The 17,649-nt window shown below is 35.0% G+C and overlaps 1 protein-coding gene across 1 annotated transcript in view; it reads left to right on the top strand.

Annotated features, from left to right (window-relative positions):
* The window catches only part of LOC145269208 (cholecystokinin receptor type A-like), a 580,153-nt gene that overhangs the window by 139,238 nt on the left and 423,266 nt on the right, over positions 1-17,649 (top strand). Inside the window, exon 2 of the mRNA XM_080124828.1 lies at positions 16,015-16,069. The gene's annotated coding sequence lies outside the window, so the exon portion shown is untranslated. The remainder of the gene's footprint in view (positions 1-16,014; positions 16,070-17,649) is intronic.

The following is a 17,649-nucleotide window of genomic DNA, read 5'->3' as shown; positions in this document are numbered from 1 at the left end:
GCTGTCATTTAAAGTCGCAATTTAGACAAAGAATAAAAACACCTTTATCATGCTTTTTTTGTAATAACCACATTAATTTCCTCATTCTTACGCCTGTGACGTCAACCACGTTATCTCGAACGTTTTCCACGCCTCTCACGTGATTTTGAACGTTCTTTACGTCTTTCATAATCCCAAACGGTAACCACATCTAATATTTAAAGTGTTAATTTAACCTCTAGGTGGTGTCACTTCGCATACATTTACATATAACCGTCCGCGCTTTGTTACAAGATGTCATTTATAGTCTTTAAGTAACATATATCTTTGCAGTAATTACCTTTGAAATTATATTTAGATATTAATGAACATTAAATGATCGCTATTTACCTTTTATCAAGCCTTTATAATTGCTGGCTTTGATAGATTCCTCTCATTGCATGTAAATATGCTATTAACCAATATTGTATTGTTATATGTAAAATTACAAGAAAAAAATTCACCCATGAAAACGAAAACCGTCCAAATCTTAATCTATTATCTAAACTCAAATGTAAATTACAAAATTAAGCTAATTTCACAAATTGATAAAAGTTCATTATTGGATTTTAATTATAAGGTGAAGCTCGAATGATTCAAACCCGAAATAAATAACGCCAACATATCCCCACATTAATATGGGAGGGGAGATTGTCTTCAAACAGTGCCCTGAATTGATAATTGAACACCGGACTTAAAGTAGATATTAATAAGTCCCTCGTACCTATTCCGTTTTTTTAAATGGAGAATAGATAATGCAGTGGATGTGTTATCGGCAGCTTCAGTAACTCTCGCTTCTCCTATTTTGTCCTTCAGTCCTCATTCAAATGAGTGATTTTTCTGACAAAGGGTGAAGAAAAAGCTGCTTTCCAGGTCGGTAGTACTTGGTGAACAGTAGTCTGAGATGTCGGAACTTTTTTCTGTCTCTATGTCTATCCTTGTGGCCATGTCACTAGTAAACGTGCTGGAGGTAAACGTTTCGTCTGGGTTGACGTTATCCGCCTGATAGTCAGGGACCCGAACCTTGGATTAACCACTAAGGAGGCTGTCCTATCAGCAGGTGCAAAGTTCTGGGGCTGCTGTATTGCCATTTGGTGAATGGATTCTGGGCCATGCATTAGTCTCTGGTGGGGCCTCTCACTGCCATACTACTGGGTAATTGTTACGGCTTTACCTTATCATGTTCTACATAAAAAATTCCTGTCCTTTTCTCTCTTACTTTCCCCTCTCTATCTTGCTCTAACCAAGTATGCCGACTTGTTTCACAAATCCCCAAACCTCAACATGAAAATATCTACAGAAAAAAAACTCGAATAAACCTAGAACCCCATCTTCCAACGTAGACCCCTACTACCATGTGTCCTTCTCCAACATGAAGGGTTTACGTTCCAACCTTCCAGAGGTTGAAACCCAATTACAGGAGACGAAACCGGACATATACTTTCTAAGCGAAACTGGAATATGGCCGACCATTTCCCTAGATGAGTTCATAAGTAACGGATACTCTAACTTAACTTCTAAATCTGACCCCCAAGACCACCATAGGCATGGAATATGTGCCTAAATAAAGATGGCTCTCCGTGTGGCAGTGATTCCTCTAGAGAAGATCCTAATTTACCATATATGTGCTTCCGGGTTGCACTTGCTTACACCACTGCATTTATATTTGACCTCTATCGGCCCCACAACAGCGGAGTTCCTATCTTTAAGAGTATATCTGAGAAAATAGACGACATCCTGTTCGCATATCCCTCGGCTAACATTCAAACCTGTGGTGACTTCAACGTCCATAACGTTGAATGGCTGACCCACGCAAATAAGACAGACGATTAGGGGAGGTTCTGTCATGATTTTGACATTGCTTATGACCTCACTCGGATTGTTCGCGAGCTCACACGTGTGCCCGATAATACAAGTCAGTATGCAAGCCTTCTAGACCTTTTTGTCTCCACTTCCCCTGAGCTGTGTTCATGTTCCGTTCTTTCTCCTCTAGGATCCTCTGACGACTCCGTTGTATCAGTTAAGATAAAAATAAAATGTAATAAGTACCCAGGCGTACCCCTTCACCGTACTGTATACCGATACTCTATGGATGACTGGGATAGCTTCCGTACATTCATATCTGATGAACCTCTGCATTTCATGTTTAAAAAGGATGTGTCCTCTATAGTATCAGACCTGACCGAATGGTTAACTGTTGGCATAGACCGATTGATACCATCTAAAAAATTCCAACAAAAACCTAACAGCCAGCCACGGTTCTCCTCATAATGTGCTGCTGCCATCGAGCACAGATATAACTTTTTCCATAGCTACCAAGTAATAAATGCACTGAGACAAAGCTGCTTTCAGGAACGCCATCGACCACTGTAAAAAAGTAATAAAAATGCAAGAGAGCTATACGCTCAGTCCGTTAAATCCAAATAAGCTGATCAGCGGTTGGTTTCCACCAGTTTTGGCAAATAAAAAATAGGATCCTGAACAGAAGTGTGCGTTTTATTCCAACCATTATCAATGGACCTCGTTCGCATCAGACATCTCGTCAGCATCATACAAGGCCAAACTATTTGCCAAGAACTTTGCAGATAATTCTACCCTATGCGACGAAAGCCATCAACTCCCCATATCTCCTCCTATAACACAGAACACGCTAGGTAACATACAAATATCTGTGCATGAGGTCGCCAAGCTAATCAAGAACTTTGATTCCAGTAAAGCAACTGGCCCTGACGGATTCCCAATTATACTGTTAAAAAAGCTTCAACCAGAACTTGCTCCCATACTTACGAAACTGTTTAAGCGTTGCCTTAAGGAAATTTGCGTTCCAACACTCTGGAAAACCTCATCAGTATGCCCTGTATTTAAAAATTCAGGTGATAAGTCATCTCTCTCTCTCTCAGTACAGACCAATAAGTCTCCTGTGTGTCATGAGTAAGTTGCTGGAATCCATATTAAATAGAGAAATAGTCAACCACCTCAGCAGAAATAACCTTCTTAGTGACACACAATTGTGTTTCCGTTCTGCAAGATCTACCGCAGATGTGCTGACGGTTATATCCCACAGGATTAGTAAATCTCTTGAATGAGGCTTTATTTCTAGGGCAATTGCTCTTGACATATCAAAGGCCTTCGACAAGGTATGACATATAGGCCTACTTCACAAGATTTCCAGTTACGGTATAACTGGAAATGTTTTATCTATCATTAAATTATTTCTCTCTGATAGGCTCATAAGAGTAGTGGTCGATGGACAAAAATCAGAGGCTTGCAGTATTAATGCTGGAATCCCTCAAGGGTCTCTTGGGCCCAACTCTCTTCCTGATCTACATCAATGATCTCCCTAAACACATACTTAAATAATTCGTTGACATATATGCTGATGACACGACCATCTACGGCAACACATCAAAGGCTGTAAATAACCAAGTTCTTTCTGATTCTCTCTCCTCTGATCTCGAGCGCGTGGTTCAGTGGGGGAAGACGTGGCTGGTTATCTTTAATGCATCTAAAACCAAACTCCTATCCTTACATCATCAACGCTCTGATCCCCATCTGGCATCAATTGAAATGGATGTTTCTCGTCTAGGAGAAGCCCCATGTTTTTACAAGCTTCTGGGCTTGACCTTTACTCCTGATCTGAAATGGAACACGTGCATCAAGTCTGTTGCCAAGGTAGCTGGAAAGATGGTGGGATCCTTCTACCGCTCCAGAAGATATCTCACTACTGATGCAATTCTCTATCTACATGAAAGCCAAGTACGTCCAAGGATGGAATACTGCTGCCATATCTGGGCAGGAGCTGCTAAAAACAGCCTATCCTGCCTTGACAGAGTACAAATATACTTCGTGGCTTAGTAGGGGATGCCCTTTTCTCTTCCCTGCAACCTCTTTTCTACAGAAAAGATGTTGCGAGCTTTTCTTTGTTTTATCGTTATTTCCATGGTAGGTGATCTAATCTCTGCCCCCCTCCTCGCCAATCTTTTACGAAAAACACCCGTCTGGCTGAAACTACAGTAAAAAATTTTCCCCACTCTTTATCTGTGCCTAAATCAAAACGTAGATTCCATGAACAAAGCTTTTTTCTTAGAACTGCATGCCTGTTGAACTCTGTTCCGTCTGCCTGCTCCCCGCCTGACGACAACCTGCATGTCTTCACGTCCAACGTAAACAAATTCCTGATGAACCGCCCCCTTAAGTAGACACTTTTATTAAATCTCCACACTAATGTACTGTACATGCAATAACCCTTATCCCTGAATGGCTGACGGGCCTTGATAAGTGGTGACCATCTTATAAACAAAAAAAAAACGTAGTCGGTAAGCTTCATCAACGATAACGTTACATTTTAACAGTCGGACACGATCTCTAGTTATTCATTTTATAATATAGATGACTGTTTCATATTTAGGCCAAATAGAGAAAATCGGTTGTTTGTTGTTGTGGGCACTCTGATGATATGCAGATGAAACTTGTAGTAAATGAAATGGATCAATAGTACATTGTGTGATAATTATACACAGATAATATCAGTAAGAATAAAGAAAGAATAAAGACAAAACTTATATATACATATGCAAGCAGTAGGTTGAATTGCAATCTGTCCCATATATGTTCGTTAGTAAACAGTAGCAATCGTGAACAATCCAGTTTGGTTAAATCATATATACTCGCAAATATATCAAGAAGACAAAGAAATTTTACTTTTAATAAGCAAGAAAAGAAAAGTGCATCGACCTCAAAAATTTAAAACTCGCCAAGCTTACTAAATAAGTTTCCTTTCTTTATATAAACGAGTAGAACATCCATGAGTACATGTGGAATGCAATGCCACGAGTCGATTTCCGTAGATGTCTTAAAGTTCATTGGTAGAAAATATGTGTCGACCTGTTTTGCAGTTATAAAATCCAGCTCTTTTCAACCATCGTCGCCGATGCTCTATCCGTGTTGTCAATTATCTATTTGACAGTCTCATTGACACTTATACTCGAATGTTCTCTCAGCCTAGATAAATAATTGCTTATTCATGTAAACAAAAAATAAAAGTCCGTTTTTTATAACAAGAGGAGTTTCACTCATTTCATTTGTAAACAAATTAGCATATCAGAATGTGATGCCTCAATTCATGCAGATTTTGTGTTTATTATTATATAGTCAATTTACTATTGATTATTATACTGAACCCAAATATATTGTTCTGACTCAGACGTGATCCGCTCGTAAAATACGCTTAAATATATTTTAATTCCTGCAACTTTCGTATTTATTATGATAGAGCCAGTACTGTATTGATTATTTCATTGTACTATATATATATATATATATATATATATATATATATATATATATATATATATATATATATATACATATATATATACATATATATACATATATATTATCTCCAAAATATAATCATCCACTGACACGTATTTCGATTTTTGGAGATAATATATGTGCCGCTCCCCATGTGGGTGTGCCAGATTTGTTAAAGGGAAAATTATTCCCAACTCGCATTTAGGTAAAAAGACACTTTCGTAAATAATAGAATTCATTCAAAACGTATCGCAAAAACAAAAAACAAATAATACACACACACACACACACACACATATATATATATGTATATGTATGTATATATATATTTATATATATAGAATTGATATGTAATTTGCTTGAAGCATTGTGTGGGATAGGTATGTAGTAGATGAGATATAGTCGTTGTTAGAAGAAGACAAAGAAAAGTGGCGATTTACAAATCAATAAGTACATACATATATGTCTATATATACATATATTTATTCAGTTGTATTAAATACAAATGTCTTACTTGTTATGTCTGCGACACTATCCATTATTAATTTCGGAAAAAAAAACCTTTTCAAATGGTAGATGTGACAGATCGATTCAAAGCTTGCTAGATGATGGAGCGGAAATAGTCTGGCTGTATGGAGCCTCGGAGCAAATGTAAGGAGGGGGTTTAACATATTTTTTTTGTTCCTTTTTCTTAAATTTTTTTTGTATATATATATTATTTATTTATTTGTTTATTTGTTTTGTAGTTTTGTAGTTTTATAAGTTATAAGCTAAAAAAAAACTAACAAATTCACAGTTTTACTATGATAATAGAAATCATTTGCAACAGAATTCCGATTAAATTCATTATTTTTATTATTTTCCACATCACGACAGAGTGCAGGAAGACACATTTCGTGGTGTTTTCCTCTCGTTTTTCAGAGAATTCTACAGTTTTAATTATATTGGCTGTCTGTCATTGAGTTCTGGCAACTTGTTCGAGTGATATATATATATATATATATATATATATATATATATATAACTTTTAGTAATTATACAATATGATACTAAGGTAATATAATAATTACAATTAATCAAGTTGAATCACGTGCTAAATAGTATCTATAAAGATCAATAGGAATCTAATGCTGACATTCTATGCCGAGTCAATAGCAGAGATTTCTCGCTGAACAGCTACAAGATCAATACGAAACTAACGTTGTACTACGATGCTTAGCCGGACGCGGATATCAGCAGTCTATTTTAGTGAGCTGATTTCTTGTTGAATACAGCGTGAATAAATGCCTGCGCCAAATCATTCTCAATTCTAAACCCCCAAATCCTGGTTAATCCATCGATGAACAAATCCAGCTATTCATCCATACACACTGACTGAAATACACTCTAACCAAACAGAATCCTATTTATTAACGGCAACGCGCTCTCTTCCAAATAAAGATGGTAACCTTACGCTCAGCAACGAAGCTCGTCCAACTAATGAGATTATTTGCAGATTCTTTGCAGATCCAGAGAGCAGGAAATCTACATGGCGTTAATAAAACAAAGATTCTAATATGATAAAAAACGAAGTAAGATTGTTTCTAAAATATCCAATTCTTTTCTTATAAATATTGACATTACTTTATCATTTTGATATTTAAAAGAATTATCCCTACCTCAATTTATATTTATTTTTATCCATAATTTTGATCACCAATTTTAATGGAAGATAATTATGTATATGTACATATAAAGTTGAGTTTTATCTCGCTCTGATATTGATAATAAAAAGCCCAATTTTTCTATTTAAAATTATTAAAACGAACCTTTGATTATACTAAGTCGCAAATATGCGAGTGACTATATGAGGGTTAACTATTTTGCGCACTCCTTACAAAAAACAGGCGCTAATAACTTACTAATTTTTATTATTGTTTATTCGAAAATTGCTTCCATTTCACTATTACGCTGAATTCTAATGATGCATAGTTTCTTCACTCTGCATAATTGTGTAGAAATAAAAACGTTCTAGCAAATGGAAATATGTATACACTAGCAGGTTTCTGGGGTAAAATACACAAATATTATATTTTAATTAATGCATACTTCTTATTTAGTATAAACAAACATTTCGTAGGTATTCAACGTAACGTTTAATTACTTTAAAAATGAAATCAAAACCAGAAAGGAACTGAGATATGCCCATGCAAGTATCATGTTATTCTGAACAGTTCACCTCTTGTAATTAAAACACTTACCCGATTTGAGATCATTGAGCTATTTTACACGTCATTTTGTAAAAGTGTTTTCAAACCTACTTATTCTTAACATAAGAAAGTCATCATGTTTCGCTATCGCGTTCCTGCAGTCGTTAGACAGTTGATAATATAAGGAATCTGTCATGTGAATCATTCACGCACGCGCATTTGTGAAAGTGTTGACAAGGAGAGAAAACAATCTGATGATCTCTACGTACCAATTTTTCAATGTTGACCCCTTAGCAGCCCTTTTCCGGATGAAAACAATTCAACACTTTTCCACAAGTTACTGTGTTGGTATGTATGCGAACAGTCTCTACCAACCTACTTTCTTAATATGTCGTCTACAAATGTGAACGTTGATAGATAAGATATTTGGACATGTAGCACAGTTTAGATTTGAGTTTTAGCAATTTAGAAATTGCTGTTCATACTAGACGCGTACAATAAAGAAATGCCCATGACCCACTTCCAGGTGTCTGATTTAGCTGAAATTTTGCATGTACAATGTTTTATATCTCTACGGGGTATGTGGCAAATTACACATCTGAACAAATTTTGGTTTCTGTTTTATAGGTGTTTGAACTGAATCAGGTGTGAAATGGAGCCTGTTGAATGTCGAGCAGTGATAGGAGAAATGCATAACTCTGGGTGATTCCTATGTAGAAAAAGACTAATAACTGTGACAAGTTTCGTTGCTCTACGGCTATGGGAAGTGGGTAAGGGGCATTACTTATTGCACGCTCCTCCTAAGTTGAAATTGAAAATAAAAGCTTGATCTTGTCAGGGTAAGTGAAATATAACATTGCTCCAAATGGTATTCTGCACAGACTAAATTTAAACATTTTTGCATTATGCTGCTTCCGTACTTTCCCGAAAGACAAAGTATACTCCCTGTAAGGGCAGTTGTGCACGTAATTGTGTGGCAGAGATTGAGCAATTTCCAACCACACCTCTCCTGAATCAACACTCTTTGAGTCCAGTGGCAAGGACAAGTTCAGGACAACTGGAAACAAATGCCGAGATAAGCAGAAAGCACATACAGCACATGGAAGTCCCAAATGGTCACCCACTTAGTACTGACCAGGTTTAACGTTGCTTAACTTCGGTGATCTAGCGGGAACCGGTGTGTCAACGTGATTATGCCGCACTTATATTATATAATAATCGATAGAGTATTGGATCTATATTAATAAATAAAAAATGCGTATGAATTAAAATATAATATTTATACGTATTTTAAGATCGGGCAACGCCAGATGGCCTGCTAATGTTTTATATTTTAAAATAAAATATTTTACAAACATTAGTCAAACACTTAAACGAAGAAACGTGTTTTAGAAGGCGAGCTTAATATTTTCATCACTTGCTATTTTCTCGTAATTTACTCCTAATTTTCCGTCATGAATGAAAGCACATACTGTGTATGAGATAATGCAGCGGACGCTAGGGAGAAATCCTTTGATGTATATTCAAAACCTTTGATAAGACCTAGTATAAAAGGGCTCCTTAAACCGAGGTCCAATGATGTCGATTAAAAAAAAAGGTCAAACTCTGATTCAATGGATATTGTCGATGAAACTGTTATTCTGAATCCTGGCGTAGAGTTCTTTCTGATACAGGTCTTGAGACAGATAACATTTGCTATTGAGTGGACTGCCGGCCAAAATGAGATCATCACGTGTAGTTGACGGGAAGAAAGGGTAAACATTTAAAGTCGATTTTGTAGGGCACATCAAATAAATCTTGCATCATTTCCATTTGGTAAGCTATTTCAATCTATTTCAAAGTTAGCCATGACAAAAAATATAAACGTGTTATATCTAAATTCATGCATAGCAGAGCATTCTACGCATAACAAATAATTGAATATTATTTTAAAACTTGGCGTTGCAAACGAAAATGCCATTGTGCTTATCCATGATAGCGTTAAGTAAAACATAAGTTTGACCTATCGAACAACGGCCAAACCTTTAAGAAAAGCTGACAGACATCAAAAATATTATTTGTCCAATGTGTACGATGGTTGAATAATTCTATTTTAGGGGACATAACACCGGCTTGGAAAAGGGAGATAACTATGCTATGTAAGAAAACATTATCTTGACTGACATTTTGCACTTATAGAAAACTAAGCACGCTTTTATAAATTTAAGAACCTGAGATATATATTTTTATCACTTACTATTTTATCACAATCAACAGATAGTAAGCCAATATATTCCAGGTATTTGAATAGTCATTTGTTTTAAGCATATACGCCTGAAAATCAAATGTATATGTTGTCTGTTAGGTTCGGCCGCAGCATATTAAGGTTGACACATTTATTCCCATTAGATCACGGATTTTAGGCGATGTTGAACTAATATCCAGTGCGTAAAATGCCGATTGATTTATTCCCAGGTATACCTTTGAATGAATTGTCTTGACATTTGAAAAATGTACTGACATAAAAATGACCAGATTTTCCAAAGATAATCTTGAGACAAAACCAATTTTAAGAAACTAATAAACTTGAAAGAATTTCAAGATAATATATTGTAGATATTTATGTATAGTTTCAGTGAAATAATTATTCTTTGTTACTGCAAAAATTAAAATTCGCCGGCTGTATATATTGAATTCTCTAGTCGAAAATATATCTGATATACTATTAAAAAAATTATATTAGACTTAACTTTCATATTCTGGACCAAAGAAGAAATTATTCGAAAATCCTTGGAAAAACTTATCAGTATGCTCCCTATTAAAAATTCAGGTGATCGGTTATCTCCCTCTCCGTACAGACCAATCGGTTTTCTGTGCGTCATGGGTATGCTGCTACCATCTGTACAGAAAAGTAGTCAATCATCTCAGCAAAATTCAGTTCCTCAGTGACATGCAATATGGTTTCCATTCCGTTAGATACACAGCAGATGTGCTAGTAATTTTATATCTAATAGAATAAGCTCATCTTACAACGGAGGCTTCATTTTTAGGGCAGTTGACCTTGGCATATTAAAGGTTTTTGACATGTTATGGTATAAAGGTGTACTCAACAGGATTTCCAGCTACGGTATTGCTGGACATGTCTTATCAATTATTAAATCATATTTCTCTGATAGGAATATAAGGGTAGTTGATTGATTGGCATAAATCAAAAGTTCGCAATATTGATGCTGGAGTCCCTCAGGGGTCAACCCTAGACCCAACTCCTTTCCTGATCTACATCAATGATCTCCCAAAACGCAATCTAAGATCATTTGTAAACATTTTTGCTGACGTCACTATAATCTATGGCAACACATAAAAAGCAGTAAATGACCTAGAACATTTAGATTCTCTATCTTATTATCTTGAGCATATAGTGCAATTGGGAAAAGGGTGTCCGGTTAAATTTAATGTATCTAAATCCGAGTATCTGTCTTTTCATCATCAACGCTCTTATCTCCGTCTGGTATCAATTGAAATAAATCGCTCTCGTCCTAAGGAAGCTTCATGTTTAAACAAGCTTCTAGGCCTGACTTTTACGCCTGACATTAAATAGAACACGCACACAAAATCATTACCAAGGTCACTGGGGAAAAGGTTGGACTATTCTACCGCTTCAATAGATATTTCATTGTCGATGCAATTCCCAACCGTATAAGAGCCAAGTACGTCCTATAAAAAGACAAAGATAAAAATAGACTTTGTAGCCTAGTAGGGAATGCTCTGTTCTTTTCCTGCAACCATTTTTCACAGAAGAAACATTGTGAGCCTGTCCCTGCTCCATCGTTATTTTCATGGCAAATGATCGTCTGAGATACAATCTATGCCACACTTGCAAAAATTTCACGATAAAAACTCGTCTATTTGAAACCACTATCAATAATATCCCCAACTCTTTATCTGTGCATAAATCTGAATCTAGATTCCATGAAAAAAGCTTCTTAGAACTGCTGTGTCCCTGCTTTCCAGCTGACTATGTATGTTTGCGTATATATATATATATATATATATATATATATATATATATATATATATATATATATATATATATATATATATATATACCTGTTATCAATATCGGTATATGATTGACATCATCATTCGTGTCACTATCACTGTTGCTGCTTTTATGTTTAGTTAAATTAATATTTTTTACCAGTAGTAGCTTTATAAATATTGTTATTATCGCCATCTTTATTACGGTATTTTATCATTATTACTAATTTTTATTATTATTATTATTATTATTACTAAATTTGCTACTATAATTACTAAATTATTATTATTATTATTATTATTATTATTATTATTATTATTATTCCACCTGACTATACTATTATTTGAATTACTTTGCATTTATTATTAGTATTCTTCTTCATCTTCTTCTTCTTCATCTTCTTCTATTATTATTATTATTATTAGTAGTAGTAGTAGTATTAGTATTATTATTACTATTATTATTATTTCATCTTTATCATCATTATGACTTTTCGACTTAATAAGCTACAGCACTTAAAACTTTATAATTTTCACTCCCCCAACTTTTTTTTAATAATGACACCCAAATTTAACACTTTATAGATAGATCTGTTCCGTTCTGCTAAACAATTTCCAGTCAGAGTAATACGAACTTTCGCGGAATGATTTTTCCCCGCTTATCCTGATCTTTATTTCTTTCAAATTTAATCTGAAATCACTTTTTCTAATGGATCCGATGATGAGGGTTCTCATACTCGTTTTTTTCGCTTTTTATTCTTCGGTCCCATTTGAATGGGGACAGACTCCTCTTTGGGCTACTGCACTGTCCGAAAAAATAGAATTTTCATTATTTCAGCTGTTGTGAAGGCTTTCCAATCGGATTATATGCATCGTCACGCTGGAATTATTTTGGACTCCATTCTCTCTAAAGAACTATTTTGCATTTCGGGTCAACTTCAGAGGATTTTCATGCAAGCTGAAATATTATGCGCGGTTTTATATATATATATATATATATATATATATATATATATATATATATATATATATATATATATATACACACACGCATATATATATATATATATACATATATATATATATGTATATATGGGTGTGTGTGTGTACATATCCAACATTTTTTGACTTCTTTCTTTATTTGGTAATTTACAACTACATAAATTGCAGTTTAACTTAATGCCTCAACTAGTAAATTCTAGCTTTGCTACAAATATAATTTGCTGATTTCTTTTTTTCCTCTGATGAGAAGAATAATAAGAATATCATTCTTTGAAACTCCGCGGAATGAGGATTTTGAAAGTTGTTTTTGGAGTATTTAGTCGAACAATAAATTTTGATTGTAAAGTTCAACTTAGAGTTCTAATGTTTCTTTCTCTTATAATAAGTTCTACTCTCTATAACGTATTGACTTTTTTAAATTCGGTTGGGATTAAATTCTCTATATATAAATACAGGTATTTATATTAGTTTGAAGTTTACCATTGCGTGTATCAGGTAAACACTACATCCCTTTGATTTCATTAATTATATTTATATATATGTATATATATAAAGGGTGTGCAATAAGTAATGCCCCTGATTCACTTCCCATAGCAGTAGAGCAATGAAATTTTGTACAGTTATTAGTCTTTCTCTACATAGAAACCACCCAGAGTTGTGCATTTCTCCCATCGTTTGATGCAGCTCTGGAGACCGTTTTTATAGAACACCCCAGGTTGGTCTTCCAACCACGATGTGACTTCAGAAAGCAAAGCTGCATCATCTGGGAAACGCTTTCCTTTCAAAAACAAGTAGATGGCTGGGAAGAGGTCAAAGCCAGAGGGTGCAAGATCAGGAAGGTAGGGAGGATGGGGAGGATTTCATAACCACACTCCCGTACTTCTGATCTGGCGACATGCGAGTTGTGGACCGGAGCGTTTTCCTGCAGGAGGAGAGTACCTTTGCTGATCTTGCCCCGTCTCCTGATTTTGATAGCTTCACTTAATTTCCTCAAAAGTGAAGTATAATAGGCTCCTGTAATTGTGGTATCCTTTTCCAGGAAATCTGTCATCACTACTCCGTCCTGGTCCCAGAAGACTGTGAGCATGACTTTGCCAGCGGAGGGCTGCACCCTTCTCTCCTTTGGAGGTGGTGAGTCACAGTGCTTCCACTGCATTGACTGGGCTTTGGTCTCTGGATCATAATGATTGACCCAAGTTTCATCCTATGTAATCAGTCTTTTGCAAAATTTGACTCAGCTCCTTGGCTCATCTCCAAATTCATCCTCGAGCACTCGACGCGTTCTCGCTTATGGAATGATGTGAGCAACCTTGGAATCCATTTAACAGACACCTTATGCATATGCAAATGGTTATGAATGATAGTTTCCACAGACCCAGTACTAATCTTGAAATCTTGGGTTATTTGGCGAATAGTAATGCGCCGATCTTCCAAAATGACAGCCTGAACTTGGCGGACAGATGCCTCATCAATGGCAGAAGTGGGGCGACCAGGTCTGGGAGCTATTCTCACAGACTTCCGGCCATGTTTGAATTCACGATGCTAGCGTTTTACAAGGTCATATGATGGGGCTTTATCACCATAAATTTCTTTCATTTCATCAAAAGTCTTCTGTGGTGTGCGTCCTTTCAAATATAACTGGATCACTCAGTTCAAACACCTATAAAATAGAAACCAAAATTAGTTCACAGCTTTAATTGGCCGCATAACCCGTAGACATATAAATCATTGCACATGCAAAATTTCAGCTAGATCAGACAACTGGAAATGGGTCAGGGGCATTACTTATTGCACGTCCCTCGTATATATATATATATATAAGTTGTTGCATGTTATATATATTAGAATAATAGAACAGAATCGGTGATGCGTAGGTAGCAGCAACGACATGACATGTATGCAAATAGCTAAACCGGTGCGCGAGGTGGCGTCGTATCGGACTAAGAATTTAGGAAAGAAAAGCGGAGTGAAAAAAGGACATCGTGGGCGGAAAGAGCGTATTGGAAGCATATGTGGGTGTGAAAGGAACTTTTTAGACAAGATGCAATCCGAGCGTTGAAGAAGGAAATGATTTGATTGGTGCCGTGGGGTGAGTTGCAGTAATTGTAGCGGAAAACAAATTAGAGATTTTAAAAAATCCGCGCCGCATTGACTGGAATTGAGCAGGCGTGTCGAGGCGGGATCCAGCCACCGATAAAAAGCATTATTATTCGCAACTCGATGAAATGTATGTACTCCAACTAGCAGTAGTATAAACAGGGGCGTTATTATAGAGATATATAATATATTCTAGAAAAAAGTCGTAAAAATCGTAGAGGTAATATTAGCAGTAATGAAAGGTTATCATAATTAGTAAGAAAAAAGCAGTAACAATTAAATTAAAATATATAAAATAAGAATAGACAAACGAAATAAATAGATCACTAAGTAAAATCGATTTCCTAAAATAAACTTCTTTGATTAGAAGACATTTCTGAACTATACGCATAAGTGCCTATTTTGTCTCTCTCTCTTTCTAAGTCTGCCTATCTTATATCTACTTATATATAAAAGGCACTTTGTGTCGGTGTGTGTCGTTGTTCATGAGTTCGTTTAGTATGGACTCCTAAATAGTTTTGCCGAATATAAAAAAAATAAATAAAATAAATCCCACAAATATACTTTATGTGTCGAGCAGTGTTTTTATAAAAACATATGCATCGGAATGTCTCCGATAAGTATCGACAATCGATAATCGAATCAATCCTATTATAGAAAGAACAGTCAGATTGAGACGAATGTTAACAATTGTACACAGCCTAACATGACAAATCAATTTTAGAAGTTTTATCAAAACAGAACCCAAAGGGTCCCGGTGTAAAAAACAACATTAAGTTCTTTGATAAGAAAGAGTGCGTTCAAAATAAATATTTCTGTTTACGGCACAAGTGAACCATAATACTTGACTTTAGCATTTTAATCTTTAATTTAAACAACTATACAAAAATATTTTATATAAATCAACAGTGGATTTGCTACACTAAACTGTAGACTACAATGTATTGTGAACTATGGCATTGCGAGGGGGTGTATGCAATTTCCTTCTATTGCATATCGATGGGCTTCGACTAAAGCAATCGATTTAATTGAAAACTGTATGATTTCATCGATTTCGATGAAAATAGATGTAATAAGTGTTGAACATTCTTTAATCCTTATTCAATCCCGGACAATGTCGGGTTTCCCTGCTAGTATACAATACACGCACACGCACACACACACACACATATATGTATATACATATATATATATATATATATATATATATACATATGTTAATCATTTACTTGAAGCGTACTCAGTTTACACGAATCCTAATGGATTAAAAATACCCCTCTTATAAATAGAAATTCTATAATGAAAATATTTTGTTACATATATGCTGAAAATGTTGAAGAAATCTAAGCTTAATGAATGCCTTTTTATTGACTTTCAGAGCATAATCTTTGAAGCAAGAAGGAACAGCAGGGTGTGCATGTTGCATGAACCATGTAAGTTGTCCAGAAGAGGTTTTTTCTAAGTTTTTAAAATAAACATCTGTTGGGTACGTGACTACATATGCGGCAATATTATTATTTTACATACATATGAGTTGCAATACGAAACGGTATAGTAATAGCTACGTTAATAAATGACAAGATGCGCAAACTTGATATTTAGAACTTAGAAAATATTATATATATATATATATTTGAGGATTTTCAAACCTATATTTTTACTTAAAACCTATTTAAACGAACTTCTTAATAAACTCAGTCATATCTATGTAAACGAATACATAATGCTTACTTGCATATTCCTTTGAAAAATATTAATAACTGATTCACTTACTTTTTCATTGTTTTTAGTAAATGACCAGTTTCATTAAACTATGAAGATCAGTAATATTTATGCATATTTTTGTACATTGTGCATATTGTGGATCATTAAATATTCTAACACGCACATGTATATTTATTTATATATTAATCGATCTATCTAAAATTTACATTGTTAGTGCGGAATGATATCTACCAAGATTTTGTCTCAATTCTTAGTCTACTAACTACATACATATATACAGGATATAAACTTGTTGAACAAATTCGATGCCGTTTAATTGGTAAAAAATTGCAATATATATATATATATATATATATATATATATATATATATAATATACACCACTGTACTTTAACATACATATGTGGGTAACTGTATAACTGTTTCCAGATTCGAAATTAATTGATTGGGTAGCCTATTTATAAAAAAAGAGGTAGGTGATAACATATTACGTACATTAAATTTGTATATAGATTCATTAATTAATATTCGTAGCATGCTTTCACAATCTATATCCCTAAGGAGTAACGTAAAACAAAAACAATTAAACGAGCGGAGTCGCCCGGCTTTGCGCTGGCTTAACATGTCCAAGTAACCTCCATGTAAAATTTCAAGTGTTTAGACCCAAAGGAGACAATTTCAGTTTTATAGATATACTAGCATGGGTTCCCGGTTTTGCCCGGGTGTTGGGAAATGTATGCTGAGCCAAAAAACAAACGGTAATTTTTTTAAATTTTGACCCCTACTATGATCCCTTAACCTTTACTGTTTTGGGCTCAATCAAGTTAGTAAGTTAGATCCTTATCCCAGGCACCTATATCTACAAATTTCTGACCGAAAACCGATGACATAGATTGTCTCATATCTCAGTACCCTGTATATCAAATTTTGAGTCTGTAGACTAAAAATTGACAGAGCTATTGCGTAGGGAAATGTATACAGAAAGACAGACATACAGACACACATACACGTTCACTTTTATAGATATACTAGCATCTTGGCCCGGCGTTGCCCGGGTGTTTGGAGCAAGAAAACGATCAATTTGTTTAATTTGACCCCTATTATGACCCCTTAATATTTATTGTTTTAGGCTCAAATCAAGTTATAAAGTTAGATGCATATCCAAGGAACCTATATCTAAAATTTCAAGTGTGTAGACCTAAAATTTACGGAGGAGTTTGATAGAGTTGTCAAAGGTCTAATCGTTGAACTTTGACCCCTTAGCCGCCAAACTTTTGACCGAAAACCG

The sequence above is a fragment of the Euprymna scolopes genome, chromosome 4 (genome assembly GCF_053919585.1).
Source record: "Euprymna scolopes isolate OS-2025 chromosome 4, ASM5391958v1, whole genome shotgun sequence".
Lineage (NCBI taxonomy): Eukaryota > Metazoa > Mollusca > Cephalopoda > Sepiida > Sepiolidae > Euprymna > Euprymna scolopes.
Note: the sequence above shows the minus strand (reverse complement) of the source record. Positions and strands in the feature narration are given on the sequence as shown.